Below are 15754 nucleotides of genomic sequence, written 5' to 3'. Positions count from 1 at the left end.
GACCGGGGCAGAGGGGCTTTTGTGAGCGCCTCGGGAGGACCAGAGTCGGGAGCGCGGAGCCGGGTGTGCGGCCGCGGGGGTGTGTGCGCGCCCGTGTGTGCGCGTGTGTGTGCCCCGGCGGGTGGGAGCGCACGTTAGAGATTCTGCTGGCATCGCAGCGTGGAGAGCAGGAGGCAGAAGCCGGGCGCGCAGGGGAGCGCGGTTGCCTCCCGCGCACACGTCGCGCGTTCACACACACACGCACACGCCCTCTCTGCCTCGCTCGTTGCCGCTGCCACCATCTCGGAGCCGAGCCCTGCAGAGCGGGAATCCGCGCCGGAGCGGGAAGCCGAACTGAGCCAAGTCGGGAGATGCGGGCCAGGAGCAGAGCTGTTCGCGGTCGGCGCTCCCGGGATGGTGAGTGTGGTCAGGCTCGGACGCTGCGGCGGGACCCTGACCGCGGAGCTGCAGGCCGGGGAACCCGGGTGTTAGCCCATCGGCAGAGCTGCGCGCCGGGCCTCTGATTGGGCGGGAGCCGGGGGGGGGCGGGGGGATAGGGTGTTGGGCGCGCGTCCGTTTGGGGCGTGCACGCGCGGAGCTGGTGGGGCGCGCTTAACATACCGTCCCTTGGTCGCGCTCCCGCCCGCCGCGCGTCCCCGTCTATAGCCAGGAACCCGGCGACTTGGAGCAACTTTGTGGAGCCCCTGGGGCGCGCCGGGCCGGGCGGGGGTCAGGGGTGGGGGTGTTTTAATGGTGGAACTCCGGCCTTTCTTTCCAGAGGAGAGAACGGGAGGGAGGAACAGGGCAGGGGCGCGGGCTGGGCTGCCCCGTGGGCCGAGGGGTGCGCCTTCACTGCCCCGTCACCGTTGCCGCCGGCTCTCCAGGATACCGGTCCATCCTCCCCGCGGCGCGCAGGAGCTGCTTCGGGCGCCGAACTCCCTTGCTCCCGCCGGGGTCAGGCGGGACAGCGTGGCGACAGCTCCCTGGCCCGGGGCCGGCGAGGTCGAATTTTGCAGCCAGGCTGAGGACTCGGGGATTGAGGTGGGGGCGGGGAATGGAGAGACGTGCCCGCGTGTGCCTGCGTGGATGTCCTCGAGCCTTCTGCTCCATGGGGCAGGCACCGGAAGAAGGGAACTGCCTGCAGGGTGTACCTCTCAGACCTGGCCCCCAAGGACTTCCCAGGGGACTGGAGATGGCCTGGTGCCCCCATCCTTGTTTGCAGCGATGCCTCAGATGAGGCTGTGGCTGTGTTCTCTTCTTCCCTCCCGGCCATTCTTGAGTCTCCTCCCACAATTCCGTCTTGTGCTGGCTGCCTCAGGATACGGTCCAGGATGGCGTTCCTGAGAGGAAGGGAAACCTGTGTCTCCAGGAGTGAGAGGCCCAAGGAAGGGTCAGAGGTCAGGAGTTCTACAGGCCCCTCCCCTTTGCCAAATCCTCCCTGCTTCTAGGACAGGTTTCTCTTCCTCTAGGAAGCCTTCTCTGGTTGTTCCTGAGTCTTTCTTTCCATCTTGGGCTTCCCTGGGGATGGAGGTGCTGGAGTCTCTGGCAGCTCCAGTTCATATGTCCCCTTGCCTGGCACTCGGTATGAGCTTGTGAGATTAGAGGTCTTATCATTAGCCTAGATGCTGGGTGAAGGTGTGTAGTGGGGTATGGCAATAATTGTATTTGACTAGCCCTCAGGTTTAAAGCTCAATCCACATCCGGTATCCCATTGGAATCTCTCAGTCACTGTGTGGGAATGCAGGGCCCATGGCGTGCTTCCTCTCCCATTTCACTGAGGGGTATATTGAGATTCAGAGAGGTGAAGTGACTTGCCTGAGGTCACATAGTGAGGCAGAGAGGGAGCTAGGAGGAGAACTCCAGTCTCCCAAGTCTTAGACAAGCCCCTCTTCTTAAAGAAGGTGTCGTCTGACCCTGGGCTCTTTAAAGATCTGGCAGCAGGGCCAGCCAGACCTGTGGGGGTCCGTTATCAGAGGGTTTTCCCAGGGCAGCTCCCCTATTGTCCCGCCAGCATCCTCCCTAGAGAGGAAGGGAGGTGGGAGGCAGCTGCTGCCAGCCTGAGGCAACTTAGCAAAGGTGCCTGATTCTCCCTGGCTCCACCTGTGGGACCTCTTGACCCCAGCCTGGTTAACCTTGTGCCTCCTGGATTTGGTCCAGAGTCTGTGTTGTGCCTGCTGATTTACACACCTGATTCCTGTAATCCTCAGCGCAGCGCTGGGATGTCAGCATTATCCTGGGGTGGGGGTGGGGCTACTGTCCCCCTCCCCCACTCCCGGAACCTGGCACTCTAGACTAGGCCCTCATTATCTTCCTCTTTGGGTTCAGAACCCTTCCCAGTCCATCCTGGACCCCCTTTGTGGGCCAAAGAGTTTGTTCTCCCCAGGACTATGGTCCCCATGGAGGTCTAAATGGGTAGTGGGAGGAGGAAGTTCGGCTCCCTCCCCAGGTGACCCACCTGAGGCACAGGAGGCTGGAGCAGCTGCCATCCTCAGATAGGACCCGGTGACCTTCCTCGGCCCTGATGGCAGCCTGGACTCATCCCTGGGGCCTTCCGGGTCCTTAGAGGCCTTCCGGGGTGAGAGTGGTTGCTCAGGAGTCACCAGGCTGCCTCTTGGGGGTGGGGGTGGGGGCTGGGCCTGTGGGATCCTGGTGGTGGCTGCCTTAGCTTTGCTGGCTCCGCTCTGGCAGCCTCTCTCTGGCAGCCTCTCTCCGCCTCGCCCCACTCCTTTCTGCCCGGCTGTCTTCTCTCTCGCTGACTAGGTCTTTCTCAGTCTCCTTTCCTCTCTCTGCCTCTCTGTCATTTTTTTCTCTCTCTCATCTCCCCGCTCCCCACCCTCCCTCCCTCACCATGGCTGTCTGAGCTCTGGACTTTTGTGTCCTGGGTGTCCGCTGATGCCCTAGGCAAGGCCAGATTGTGGTTGGAGCATGGCCAGACCCTGTTTCCTGCCAAAGGGCTTGGCCCCACCCCCACCTTCAGTGCCTGCTTGATCCTCTGCCCTGGCTGTTCTGGTCACCCTGTCCCCAGAGTCTAGCAGAAGGAGCCCTGGGAAGGGGGAGAGCAGGACACTTTTTTGATCTCTGGTTGCTATTACCAGAGGTGAAAATCCCAGCCAGGCACACCCAGGCCCCCTGCTGTTCCCTTTGGGGAGACAGCGACTGCTTGCTGATCTCCAGAGCTAGAAGGGGCAGTGCCCAGTGTGCCTCCCTTAGTTTCCTGCTTGTTGAGTGGGCTGCCCTCGGGATGAATCGAGGGAAGAAGGGAGCCCCTGACCACTCAGTCCTCCTTTTGCAGGGCTTGGGGACCGCCCTGGACCATCTCAGAGGAGAGGCCTAGAGGGCACCTCTTCTAGAGGGCTCTGGGTCTTCCCAAACCACACCTTGGGCCCTGCTCCTTACCGCCTTAAGTCTTACACTTGGGGTTCATTCCACGTTTGGGGACTACTCCTGGTTCGAGGTCTAGGCTGAACAATGGGGATAATAAGATAACAGGAGGGGTTCTGAAAGGGGAGACACGCAGTGTGGACTGAGAAACTGCAGACGCACAGCTGAAGGGGCAGGATCAAAAACCGTGGTGCTGGGGGGTGGCGAGGGGTCAGAGCAGATGAGCTGAAAAGGCTGGGGGGATTTTGCCCTTCTAGATGTTTCTAGCACGCTGTGGATGCTCAGTAAATACTTGTTTAAGAGGTGGATGAATGGAGAATATGAATGAGTGAGGGCTCTTTAGGCAGGTGGCACAGCGTTAGCAAAGGTGCGGGGATGGGAAGCCCCCGGTGTGCTGGAGACATGCCTGCAGTGGAGTAGTGCGCGCAGGGCCCAGCGGGCAGTAGGGCAGTTGGCACAAGACGGAGGAGGATCTGGAGTGGCCGACCGGGGAGTGTGGGCTGATTCCAGATTCAGGGGCTGAAGGGTTGAAGCCCTGGAGGGACACAACCAGATTTGCAATTTAAGCCGCTCCCCCTGGCGGTCGTGGAAGGGTTTGGCGCGAAAACCAGAGGCAGGGAGGTGGCTCTGAGGCTGCTGGGGAATCCGGGCTGGTGGTGAGGGCAAGAGCAGGGCCTTCGCCAGCAAGGCCGAGTGGAATGAGTGATACTGTGGTTCCCAGCTCGGTGGAGGGTGGAGAGATTTGGCTTGGGTGGGGAGCCTGGTGGGGGGCGGAGATCTGGGCCAGCAGAGTTGGGTAGGGCCTGGGTGACCACCTGTCCCAGCCCCCTGAGGGTGCAGAGGTGGCAGGTGTCCTAACATCCTCAGATGCAGCCTCTACTACCGACCTTGCCACGGTGAGCCCCTGAGCAGGTCTCTGACCCTCTTGGGCCTGTTTCCCTGTCTGTAAATTATGGACAGATTTGTCTGTTTATCTCCCTGGATAGCTTAAGTGAGCTTGGGTGGAACTTAGTAACCTCAGAAGTGGGATACAAAAGAAAAGGGTAAAAGGGTGGCCAGTTGCTCTGTTACAGAGGAGGAGCTGGAGGCCCAGAGAGGGACCATGGCTAGCATAGGCTCATTAATCAAGCTGGGGGCAGAGGCACTCCAGCCTGGGGTTTTCCTGGCTGTGCCTGTGGCCGGCTGGTCAGGGGTGGGTGGGGTGACCAGGGCCTCAGGGCCTCTGCAGAGGACGTCCTCAGGCAGTTGCTTTGGCAGTCCAGCTGTTAGGGAGCATATGGGGCCATATGGCCACATCAGGGTTGGCGCTGGTTGCTGGAAGAGAGAGCAGCTGCCACCCTGGCCTTCTGTATCCATGTGGGCATGGTCAGCCACCAGGTTGGGGGTGGGGGTGCAAAATGGAATCTTGGTGCCCAGGTTGGTATAGACATGGAGATTGGGCCTTGGCAGGTGGCCCAGTTCCAGCACCCATCTGCCAGGGCAGACGGACAGGCAGCTCCATGCCCAGGACTGATCCTATTAGCTCCAGACCAGCTGTGTTACCCGTGTCTCCTCATGCCCCACCCAGCTCTGATGGCCCTGCTGGTCCATGGGCCATGGGGTGGCAGGGCACCTCTGATGTCAGTCTCTGTCCTTGTGGTGTGTGCGTGCATGCCATGCAGCCTCCCTCTGAGCATTGATTCTGTAGTGTTGAGATTTTAGGGTACTGAAAGGGGCTCCTTGAAGCAGTTTTGGGGGCCAGAGGTCCTGGGCTTGGATTCCTGACAGACCTGTGTTTGAATCCCAGCTCAGCTGCTTCCTAGCTTGGACAAGTCACTTCACTTTTCTGATCCTCAGTTTCTCATCTGTATATGGGGAGAATGATAGCTACCTTGTAGAGGTGTCATTAGGATAATTTGGAATAACACAAAGCAGGGTGTGCTAACCTGTTACATTGTAGCATCTCAGGAAATGTTAGCTCATTTTTTTTGTCCTCTGCAGGCAGAGGGAGGCGAGTCCTGCTTCAGTCTGGACTGAAGTAGATAGGAGACTTGTTTTACTTTATAGTTTGTCCATAAGTTTTCATACTTCTTCCCTTGTTTAGTCTCATAGAAGTTCTATAAAGTAAGCAGATGAGAAAACTAAGGCCCAGAATGGGGAAGTGATTCTCCAGAGGTCACACAGCAAGTTGGTGGCAATCAGGCTTGACTGTGCCTCTGGACTCCTGGTCCAATGCTCTTGCTCCCACCTTCTGGGATGGAGACTGGGGAGAAGCAGGTCTGTCTTCAACAAAGCCTGTCTAGACCAAGCTTGTGGTTTCTTGGGATCTGCTAGGCCCTGTCTCCATTGTGGATCCAGGAACAGGCTGTCATGGCAACAAGCAGCCAATCCCAGTTGGGGTCAGCACTTGTGGCATTTCTTCATCTGCCCCAGCATGAGGAGTGGATCAGATGGGGTGACCTCCTGGGAGGGTAGCCAGGGAGGAGTGGGGAGTGGATCCTTGCCTCCCAGACAATCCTGGTCCATGACAAGGTGAGCAGGGCTCAGCCCTCTGGGCCAGGGCTGGAGTGGGACAGGTGCTGGGCTCTGCCACTGAGAGGCTGTGTGACCTTGGGCAGGTCACTGTCTCTCTTTAAGCCTTAAATTCCCTCCCTGTAAATTGGAGATAATTATCCCCCTACCCACCTCACATGGCTGTTTTTGAGGCTCTAATATAAATATGTATTTTTATACATGCATGCAGTAGAGTATAAAACTATGATATTCCACGGCTGTGGTCCCAGGAGTTCCTGGGCCTGCAACCTGAGATCCTATAATCATCCAGTGATTCACTTGCTGGGTGCTTCCTCTGCATCCGGCTGTGCTGGGTGCTATGGGGACAAAGAAGCATAAGACCCAGCCCCTGTGCCCTTGGGGTTGCAGCCTGCCGGTAACCATGGGCTCCGTGGCTTTTACTGGTCCTTTCCTAAGCACATGGCATCTGTCATGCTCCGTCTCAAGGGGAGCTCCCGCTGCCTACTGACTGGTGTCTGGATCCTCAGCTTAAAGCTCAGTGCCTTGCCCAGTCTGACCCTCTGACCCCCCCACCTTCTTCCAGTCCTTCTCTGGGCTCTGGGCTTCAGCCACACACTCCCCCTCTTCCCTTAGCTTGGGCGTGGCTTTCCCTCCTCCATGCCTTTGCTTCTACACTTAGCCCAGATGCCACACTGTAAAAAATCCCTTCCTGGGTCACCCTTGCTGGAAGGAGCCACTCATTCCTTACTCTGAGAACAGTTTATCTGCTTTACATTTGCACATAGTTACTACGTGCCTATGGCAGGGGAGGCCTGGCCATTTGTCTCTCTTGGTGGTCTGGGAGCACATTGGAGGCAATGGCTTGACTTAACCATCTTGGGTACCTGGCACGTCCAGGGCTCTGGAGTCAGAAAGGCTGATCAGGGCCATGGGGTGCTGCCTCCAGGGCCTCTATGGCCACTGCCACTTCCCCTCAGAGTGGCCCCTTGGGGGCAAGGGCCAGAACATCTGCAGGAGAGGCTTCCAAGCGGGTGGCCTCTCTGCTGAGGTGCTCACCACAGCCACGGCCCTCCTATCCCTGCAAGCTCTGCCGAGCAAGACAGCCAGCCACCGGCCACACATAACTCTCCCCGATGAATTGCACGGTGCTTGGCAATTAGCGATTGATTATTTGGGGTACCGATAACTCTTCCATTATCGATTGGCAGAGGTGAGCCTGGCTAACAACGTTGACGTGGGTCAGCTGGGCCCGGCTGGGAGATTGCGATCGTGGCCATTTATTCCCAACCGGGAAGCTCAGTAAATGCTGCAGAGAAATGGAGGTGCAGGCCACCCTTTCTCTGATCTGTGCTGCCAGGCTTAGGACAGAGGGGTGGGGGTGGGGGCAGCTGGGGCAGGAGCTGTACTTGCTCCACCTCCCTCTGTTGCCCAGAGTTCCTTGTTTTGCCTCCAGTCTCTCCTGGCCCCAGGTCTCAGCTTTCGCATCTGTTAATTGGGGATTTTGATCTCCTTTGTGGGCTGGCACTTTGCCTCTGAGTGAAACAGCTGGACAGTCGCTGACCTACACCAATTCTACTTCAAGAGTTAGGGGTGCTCTGAGGCTCAGGGAGGGGGACTGCAGAAGGGGGCTGAAAATCTGATTCCTAACCCGGGCTGCTCTGCCTGGCAGGATGGGTGGGGGGTGTTCAGAAGATAGCAGTTGCCTCAATAAAGCCTGTGTCTGCCTTCTGAATGTGCTAAGGCTTCTAAATGTGGAGCCAGGACTCAGCGGAATTCGTGAAAAAGCCATTTCTAGGGAAACAACATAAAGGAGATGGCAGGGGGGCTGTTTAACCTACTTAAGGGACCCAGTTGCCTTTTAGCCGTTGTTTGCTGGGCTCCTGGGTCACATAATCTACCTGTCTTCTGTCTGTCTGTCTATCTATCATCTGTCTGTCAGTCTGTCTATTTATATTTAACTTTTTGTGAGGAATATTTTCAAATATAACAGAAATGTAGAGAAATGTAGAGAGGATAGTAGAGGGAATTCCCATAAGCCCTCTGTCTAGATTTAACAATCCTTGATATTTTGCCACATTTTATTTACCTTTTTTTTTCCTGAAGTATTTTAAAATAAAATGTAGACAGCGTGGCATTTCATCCCCAAATATTTCAGCATGCATCTCTAAAAAATAAGGGACATTTTCTTTCTAAACTCAAATATCTATTTTCATTTTATGCTCCAGAGATGAAGATGCTGACAGGTGAGGGTACTGGGGCCTCAGTGGCGACTCAGCATGTCACAGGTCACCCAGCAGAAAGGGGGAGGGGAGGAGGGCTGGGGTCTAAAAGGGGGCTGTGGGCTGGGCCCAGGTAGGAGGGGGTGGTGAGGACAGGAGAGCTGGCCCCGTGGAGCTGGGTAGGGGGCTGGAGCAGGCTCCCTCACCAGGTGGGTTCCCCTGGCTCAGCTGAAGGAATCCTCTGGAAACCGGAAGTAGTCCTCTCTTAGGTTAATTGTCTTTCTTCCTTTTGTTTGCTGTAGGGACTAATCAGGAACTGCAGCATCAGGAAAATTTAGAACTATTTGTTTATTGTTTAATTTAGAGACTGTTATCAGGCTCAGGCCATGTGGGGCCTGGGGAGCCTCCACTGGTGGAGAAGCAGGGCTGCCTCCCTAGCCAGCCACCTTGGGGGAAAGGGAGGAGGCAGGGAGAAGACTAGCCTGGAGGTAAGTGTCCGAGATCTGCATCTGGACAGCCAGCAGAGCTGTGGAACTGAGTGTCCATGTCAGGAGGCTGGGGATCAACCCAGGATCCAGGCTGGGCCAAAGATTCTCTAGCCTGGCAACCGCGGTGGGAAAAGGAAGTGAAGGCATGAGGGGATAAGTTCCTGGGGCTGTACAGGAAAGGAGGGAGGGCTCTGGCTGCCCTGACCACACTGAGGAGCTGTCCTTCTGCCTCGACCCAGTTTCCTCCCAGGGTGAGTGTCCCCTGATAACCTGAGGCAGGGCTCCTTGGAGATCAGGGTGCTCTGCCCCTCCCCCAAGCACCCACCCATGCTTGGGACTCTTCTTCCTGTAGTGACTCGGGGATACTTGTTGATTCTATGAGGAAAAGGGGGGGGAAAGGACAGCTGGAGAGAGTGACACAGCTATGGAATTAGAGCATTTTGGGACTAAAAGGTGACCGCAGAGATTATCTCATTCCTCTTGTAGGTTCCAGATAGGGAAACTGAGGCAAAGGGAGCAACCAAGCCTTGGGTCTCATGGTGAGACATCACAGAGCCTTAGCAATAACTTAGGTGTCTAATTTCCCACCCCAGGATCCCCTGCAGAGCCTCATGGCTTATAGTTTGGAACTGGCCAGTGCTTGCCTGGGTGACAAAAGGGAGGAGGTTGGCCTGGCTGTGGAAGGGTGGTCAGTCCTCTGTGTGTGTGTGTGTGTGTGTGTGTGTGTGTGTGTGTGTAGGGATTTCCATGCTAGATCTCCTGGCTACTTGACTCCTTCCTAATAACTGGGCTCATGACCCCAGGACCCTGGCACCAAATGTCTTCATGCCTAGTTACTTATTAGCAAGGAGAATGGGTGTATGGGCCTAGGAGGTGGCCTCACCAGGGGGTGTCCCAGGGGATGTACATCCAGGGCTGAGACTGGCCTCCTGTCACCCTCCCTGTCCCCACAACAAGAAGAGCCCTGTTTAGTGCCAGGCCTACTACTGGATTACTTTCTCATGGAGAGTATGGAGGTGGCAGAGGGCCCTGGGAGAAAGGCCACTGGAGGAAGAGCTGGACATCCAAATGGCTTCAGCCCTGCAGCCCTGCTGGATGCTCTATTAAGCCTGCACACTCTGCCACTGGGCAGGGGAAGGAAAGGGAACAACTCAACCTTGAACGTGTGACTTAATGTGGCCTGTGTGACCTGAGGCTGCCTCTCTGGGTATCCTGTTCCTTCCTGGTAAAATGAGGTATGAGACTGGTCTCCTCAGCTCTGAGAGTGAGGCCCAGAGGATGGGGCTGTGGGCTGTGAGTGGGTCTGCTGGATGGAGAACATCCCGTGTCCTGCAGCCAGGCAGCAGAGGAAAGCTCTGCTCTCCCGGTGCTGTGGGGGTAGGGAGAGAGCACTGTTCCAGGAGTCCTGAGGGCGGTGGGATAGAACCACCAAACGTTCCCACATGCCTTCATGCCAGACCTGGCAAGGCACTGGAAAAATGTTGCCCTTTTTAGAGCGCACACCTGCCCTGCAAGGTGGACATTATAGACTCCCTTTTACGGATGAGGAAACTGAGGCTCAGAGAGGTCCCCTAGTTGTTCAGTGGTAGGGCTGGAATTTGAACCCAGGAGAGCTCGACTTCTCTGGACCATGCTACTTTTGAGGCCTGGTTTCTGCTCTGGGCTTTACCACTCACTGCTGCTCCCTGGGCCTTGGTTTGCCTTTGCACAATAGGAGGGTGGCTGAGGGCTAAGCTGCATCCACAGGCTTGGGTGGTGGTGGTGACGTTGTGGCCCGCGGGGACTCTGGCCTTCGATTCCCCTCCTACTGCTGGCCTGGCGGGTTCTGAGGGCTCTGGCTGAGGCTTACTGCTGTTTCTAGAGGAATCCTCCCTAAGCCAGGCACAATGAGAGGCTCTGGGCCCTGTGCTTAGGGATTGGGCCTCCTTATGTGTGCTAAGCTTGTCTGAGCTCCGTTGACCTTTGCTCCAAGCCTGGCACATGCCTTCTGAGTGAGTATTTGCTGGGCGAGTGCCTGGTGGCCTGGGGGAGCCTATGCACAGATCCGTGGCGGCAGCTGTGGGCACAGCCTGTCCTGAGGCCTGGAGCAGAGGTGCGTTTATTAACACCAACAAAGTGTGAGGCACAGTGCAGGATGCTTTATATATATATATATGACTCATTTAATCCTCACAGCCACCTCAGGAGATATGTGCTATTTTATTCCCATTTGACAGACGAGGAGACCGAGGCTCAGAGAGATGAAAGGACTGGTCAAGATCACACACCTAGCAGATGCAGTAACTAGGACTTGAGCCTAGGAATGTCTGCTTCTTAAAGGGGCCCTGTCTTTTGTGTGCCAGACAGAGGGAGACTCTGGGCAGCCAGGAAAAGGAGGTTAGATTTCAGGAAGAGACCACCAGTGGTTGTTCTTTATGTGGAGGGGGGTCAAAGGTCAAGTTAAAGTCCCAGGTGAGGATGAGGGTGGTCTAGTAGGAGAGGCCTGTTTGGAAGTCCAGCGTTCAAATCAAGAGCACCTTCTGGGGCAAAGGCCTGGAGGGGGACTGAGCATGTCTCCCCAGTGTGCAGTGTGGGGGTACATTCAGAGATGAGGCTGTGCAGGCCTTGATGCCAGAATGGGCATTCTCTAGGGCTTGAGCAGTGGAGAGTTGTGGCCAGGTCTGAGGTTTAGAGGGCTGGATCCCTGGTGGCGTGGAAGGGCAAGAGGGCAGGAGACAGCTGGGGTCTTCTCCCCTCCTTGCTCCTAACCCCCATTGGCACAGGCTAAGGAGGTGGGGGGGGCATCTCTTCTTTAGCTCCGATTCTTTGCCTTCCCTTTCCCTGCTTCCAGGGATACAGGGTGGGAGTGGGGAGCGGTTGGGGGGGGGTGGTCCCTGGCCACACCAAGCCCCTTTCTCAGAGTCGGTAAATATTTTATCGCCACCATCTCTGCTTCTGGAAATTGCTGTTTTTAACGCCTTTTTTCTTTTGCTTGATATAAACGAATGCTGGAAAAATTCCGTGCCCGGCACTCGCTCTGTTGCTTCTGCTCATACCGAGTCCCCTCCAAAAACTCTAATTGCTTTTAAGCTGTGATAGTTGGCAAAAGCAATTTTCTTTACATTATGGAGAAAAGGGGAAGAATCCGCCACATTTCCTCTCCCCCCCCATTTTTTTTTGGTGACTCTAACCTTTTGTTTTGAGTTCCTCCTCACTGCTGCTAATATACTGGGAGAGAAATGGAGTAGAAAGAGATTTGGACAGGAAGACAGGCGCACCATGGACAGGGTGTTTTGCCTCCCTAAGCCTCAGTTTCCCTTATGTCTGTTGTTTCATTTAGCAGACATTTCCTGAGCACATCTGCTTGGAGCAGCTTGAGGTCAGGGGCTGGCTGTGTCTTGTTCACTGCTGCACCCCTAGCACCCAGCACAGAGCCTGACACATACGTGCTCGATTAACATCGGTTACTTAGATAAATAGCTCTCCTGTGTGGCAGGCTCTTTGCCAAGTGGGAAATGCCTGGGCTGAATCAGACGTGGTCCCTGTCCATGCAGACTCTATGCTTGGTGGAGATGCAGCCACATAAACATGGCTGTATTTTCGCATTGCAGCCCAGGTGGGTACGAGGTGCATTTGGAAGGCGGAGCAGGGCATGACCATGCCACCAGGGGAAAGCTGCACAGAGAAGGAAACTCTTGGGCTGTATTTGGAGAGGAAGTGGGATTTGGCAGGTGAACTGGAGGGAGGAAGAGGAAATTCCAGACAGGAAACAGCATGTGCAAAGCAGGCAAGGGTGGTGTTTTAGTTTGATAAAGCTGCCAGGATGCAACCCACCAGAGATGGATTAACTTTTAATAATTGGATTTATTTAGTTGCAAATTTATACTTCTTCAGAGATAAGGCAGCTGGCTTTCCACTGTCTTTCTCTGTCACATAGCAAGGCACATGGTGGATGTCTGCTGTGCTTCCCTCCTGGCTTCTGGGTTCAAACAGCTTTCCCTGGGGTGATTTCTTTCTGCATCTCCACATACCTGGGTCTTAGCTCTGAGTGCTGATATGAGGTGTGCTAAGTAGCTGAGCTCGCTTCTGACCTCTCTCTTTTAAGCCTCCAGCTAATTGAATGAAATGTCACTCATTGCGGAAGGCACTCCCCTTAGCCGAATGCAGATGTAATCAGCTGTAGATGAGTTTCACATGCTGATGATTTAAGTCCATGGCAACATAACGGGGCATCATCACCTGGCTAAGTTGATGCCAGAACTTAATGATCACAGGTGGCAAGGGTGGTGAGCTCTGGACCTCTGAGGAGTTAGGTGCAGTGGGAATTGAGGGTGGGGTTGGGCTAGGGCAGAGGTGAGGCTATCCAGGTGGGCCTGAGCTGGTGGGGAGAGACTTGCATGGCAGGTAGGGAATCTGGGCTTGATCCCACAGGTAAATGGGAGCCCTGGAAGGGTTCTGAGCAGGGGACAACATTGAGAGGACCCCTTTCTTTCCACAGTGTGGGTGATATGGGGAGGAGGGCTGCTGGCTGGGAGGCTGTGGGCAAAGCGAGGGAGGATGGCAGAGTGAGTTTGAGACAAGATGGGGGCCCCAAATTCTGGCATTCACCTCCTCTGCCTGTTCTGTGGTGCGAGATGTTCCAGTCTCTCCTGGCCTCTGGCGTCAGTGTCTCCCTGCTGTATCTGGGGGGCAGACGTCCAGTTCATAGTCTGCTGCCACTGTCAGCCAGGTTTGCTTCACTCTTGGTTCCTCAACGTGTACAAACTTTTACAGTTTGTTCTAGTTTGCTAGCTGCAGGAATGCAACACACCTGAGACGGATTGGCTTTTAATAAAAGGGGATTTATTTCATTAGTTCTTCAGAGAAAGGGCAGCTAACTTTCAACTGAGCTTCTTTCTTACATGGGAAGTCTCAGGGTGATCTCTGCTGGCCTTCTCTCCAGGCCTCTGGGTTCCAACAACTTTTCCCGGGATGTTTTCTTTCTGCATCTCCAAAGGCCTGGACTGAGCTGTTTGGGCTGTGCTACGTTGAGTCTCTCATTTAAGCACCAGCCAATTAAATCAAACATCATTCACTGCAGCAGGCACGCCTCCTAGCTGACCGCAAATGTAATGAGCAACAGATGAGGTTCACGTACCATTGGCTCATGTCCACAGCAACATAACTAGGCACCTTCACCTGGCCAAGTTGACAACTGAATCTAACTACCACACAGTTTATAAAGCCTTTTCACCTCTGTAAATCTTAGAAACCGGTCCTCTGAGGTAGACAGAGCAGGGGCCATTCCAGCAGTTGACAGGTACAGTCCAGTGTGCTCCAGGGTCCTGTAGAGAGGTGGAGATAGTGTGGGGATTTGAACCCAGGTCTCAGGGGCCCCAGCCTGCTGCCTGCACTGCCTCTGCTGAGCCCCCGCTGCTCCCGGCCCTCTCCTTTCCTCTGCTCTTGAGCCCTGTGCTCCTTCCCTGTTTGCAGAGCGTGTGGGGCTTTTCAAAAGCATTAATGATAGAAAATAAATTGGAATCGGAGAGGAATCATCGCTGGGCATTCTCGGAGGGCCGCCTCTGCCCTCGCGCCTCTCAGCCATATTGAAGCCAGCGGCCAGACCAGAATATGAATGAGTCCAGGGCCAGCATTGCTCTTAATCTGTCGGGGAGCCTTCCCCGGCCAGTCAGCTCTCGCCGGCTCAAAGCTGTTTGCAGTGAGGCCTCTGTGGCCGCTGGACAGCACCGGCCAGGACGGGTTTCTCTGGGATGTAGCTGTAGTCCGTGGCCGTGGAGGAGGGCTGGTGGGGGCCCTGCACTCTGGGCCTGGTTCCCCCCAAAGCCTCTGCTCGGGACCCAACTACGAGGCAGGTGCAGGGTGGGGTCAAGCATTTCTGCAAGTGGGCGGTGGGGAGGAGAGGGGCTGCCCCTGCAACCTCCAGTGGGGCCTCAAGATTTGGGCATTCAAAACCCTCAGAATTGGCCTCCAGCTTTCCTAACCTCCTTTCCCGGTGCTCATCCAGGCTGTGTCCCATCCCCCTTACTCAAATTTCCAGCCGTCCTACCTGTGAGTCTGCTCTTCTCCCTGTCCAGAATGCTTACCATAGGCATGTCTCTTCCTGTGTGAATTTGACCCTCTATAGTCCTGTCTCCTCCAGGAAGCCTTCCTTGATCACTGCCCAGCTGACACTGGATTTCCGTTTTCAAGTCTCTTGTGTTCCTGGGGCAGGGGCTGCAGATCTAGTGCTCAAAGTGAGCAAGAGATAATGAGTGGAGCAGGCTGGGTGTGAGGCAATGGGGAGAGGGGGGACCTGTGGTGATATAGAGGCACAGGGCCTGTCAGTTTGAGAATCCTGCCTTTAGTGCTGTCCCACACAGCTTTGCTAATTAGCCACAGTTCTCATCCAGGAGGGAGCTCCTTGAGGCCAGGCCCTGGTCTCTGATAGTGCTGCCTGTTCCCCTGTGGCAGGCTAACTAGGCATGGGCTGGGCCCTTGGGAGGGCTTCCCATAAAGTTTCAGAGGCTGTGGGGACCTGGGGAGTAACTCAGGATGACCTTTTTGCTTAGAGATGGGGAAACTGAGGGCCAGAGATAGGGGGATGGAAAGGTCCCCTGTTCTGCTCTAAGAAGGCTGTACTTCTAAGTCCTTGTTAATCCACACAACGGGACCCAGCAGGGAGGCTTTTTGTAAGTCTATTTCAGAGAGGAGGAAGCTGAGGCTCAGGGGGGCTGGACCCAGAATGACCTTGCAGGCCTGTATTTGAATTGGTCTGTCAGAGCCCCAGTGCCAGCTGCCTCTTTCTGGCGGATTAGCGGGTGCTGGGGTGCACACTCGCTCATCCGAGCCAGCTCCCTGTGGTGACCCCGACCAAAGGGCTCTCTCTTTGCCTTGGTTCCACCAAGTCAGGCTAAGGGAGGCCCCTAGAGGGGTCAGAGGGAGTTAGGGGGACCACACTGAGCCCCTGTGGCCTTGGTCGTGCTTCCATCCCTGCCCCTGTCCAGCCCCCCAGGCTCCTTCATCTCTTGTACCTTTTGTCTTAGAGTTGCTCTAATGTGGGAGGTGACGACTGCGGCACCCAAGAGAGTCAAGGGCTCTGTGGGCCAGTTAGCAATGTGGGTCCATTGGGTAGCTTGTCCCCTACCCTGGTTGGGGAAAGAGGCTGAGGAAAGAGAGACTCCAGCCAATGCCAGGTGGGCAGGCAGCCCAGACTGGCATTGCACACTCAGCTCCGCA

The 15754-nt window shown here is 55.6% G+C and overlaps 1 protein-coding gene across 1 annotated transcript in view; it reads left to right on the top strand.

Annotated features, from left to right (window-relative positions):
- The first annotated feature begins 254 nt into the window (after positions 1–254).
- The window catches only part of LINGO1 (leucine rich repeat and Ig domain containing 1), a 194048-nt gene continuing 178548 nt past the window's right edge, over positions 255–15754 (top strand). The window contains exon 1 of the mRNA XM_077123688.1: positions 255–396. The gene's annotated coding sequence lies outside the window, so the exon portion shown is untranslated. The remainder of the gene's footprint in view (positions 397–15754) is intronic.

Source organism: Tamandua tetradactyla, chromosome 12 (genome assembly GCF_023851605.1).
Source record: "Tamandua tetradactyla isolate mTamTet1 chromosome 12, mTamTet1.pri, whole genome shotgun sequence".
NCBI classification, from domain to species: domain Eukaryota; kingdom Metazoa; phylum Chordata; class Mammalia; order Pilosa; family Myrmecophagidae; genus Tamandua; species Tamandua tetradactyla.
This window is presented reverse-complemented; position numbering and strand designations above follow the sequence as displayed.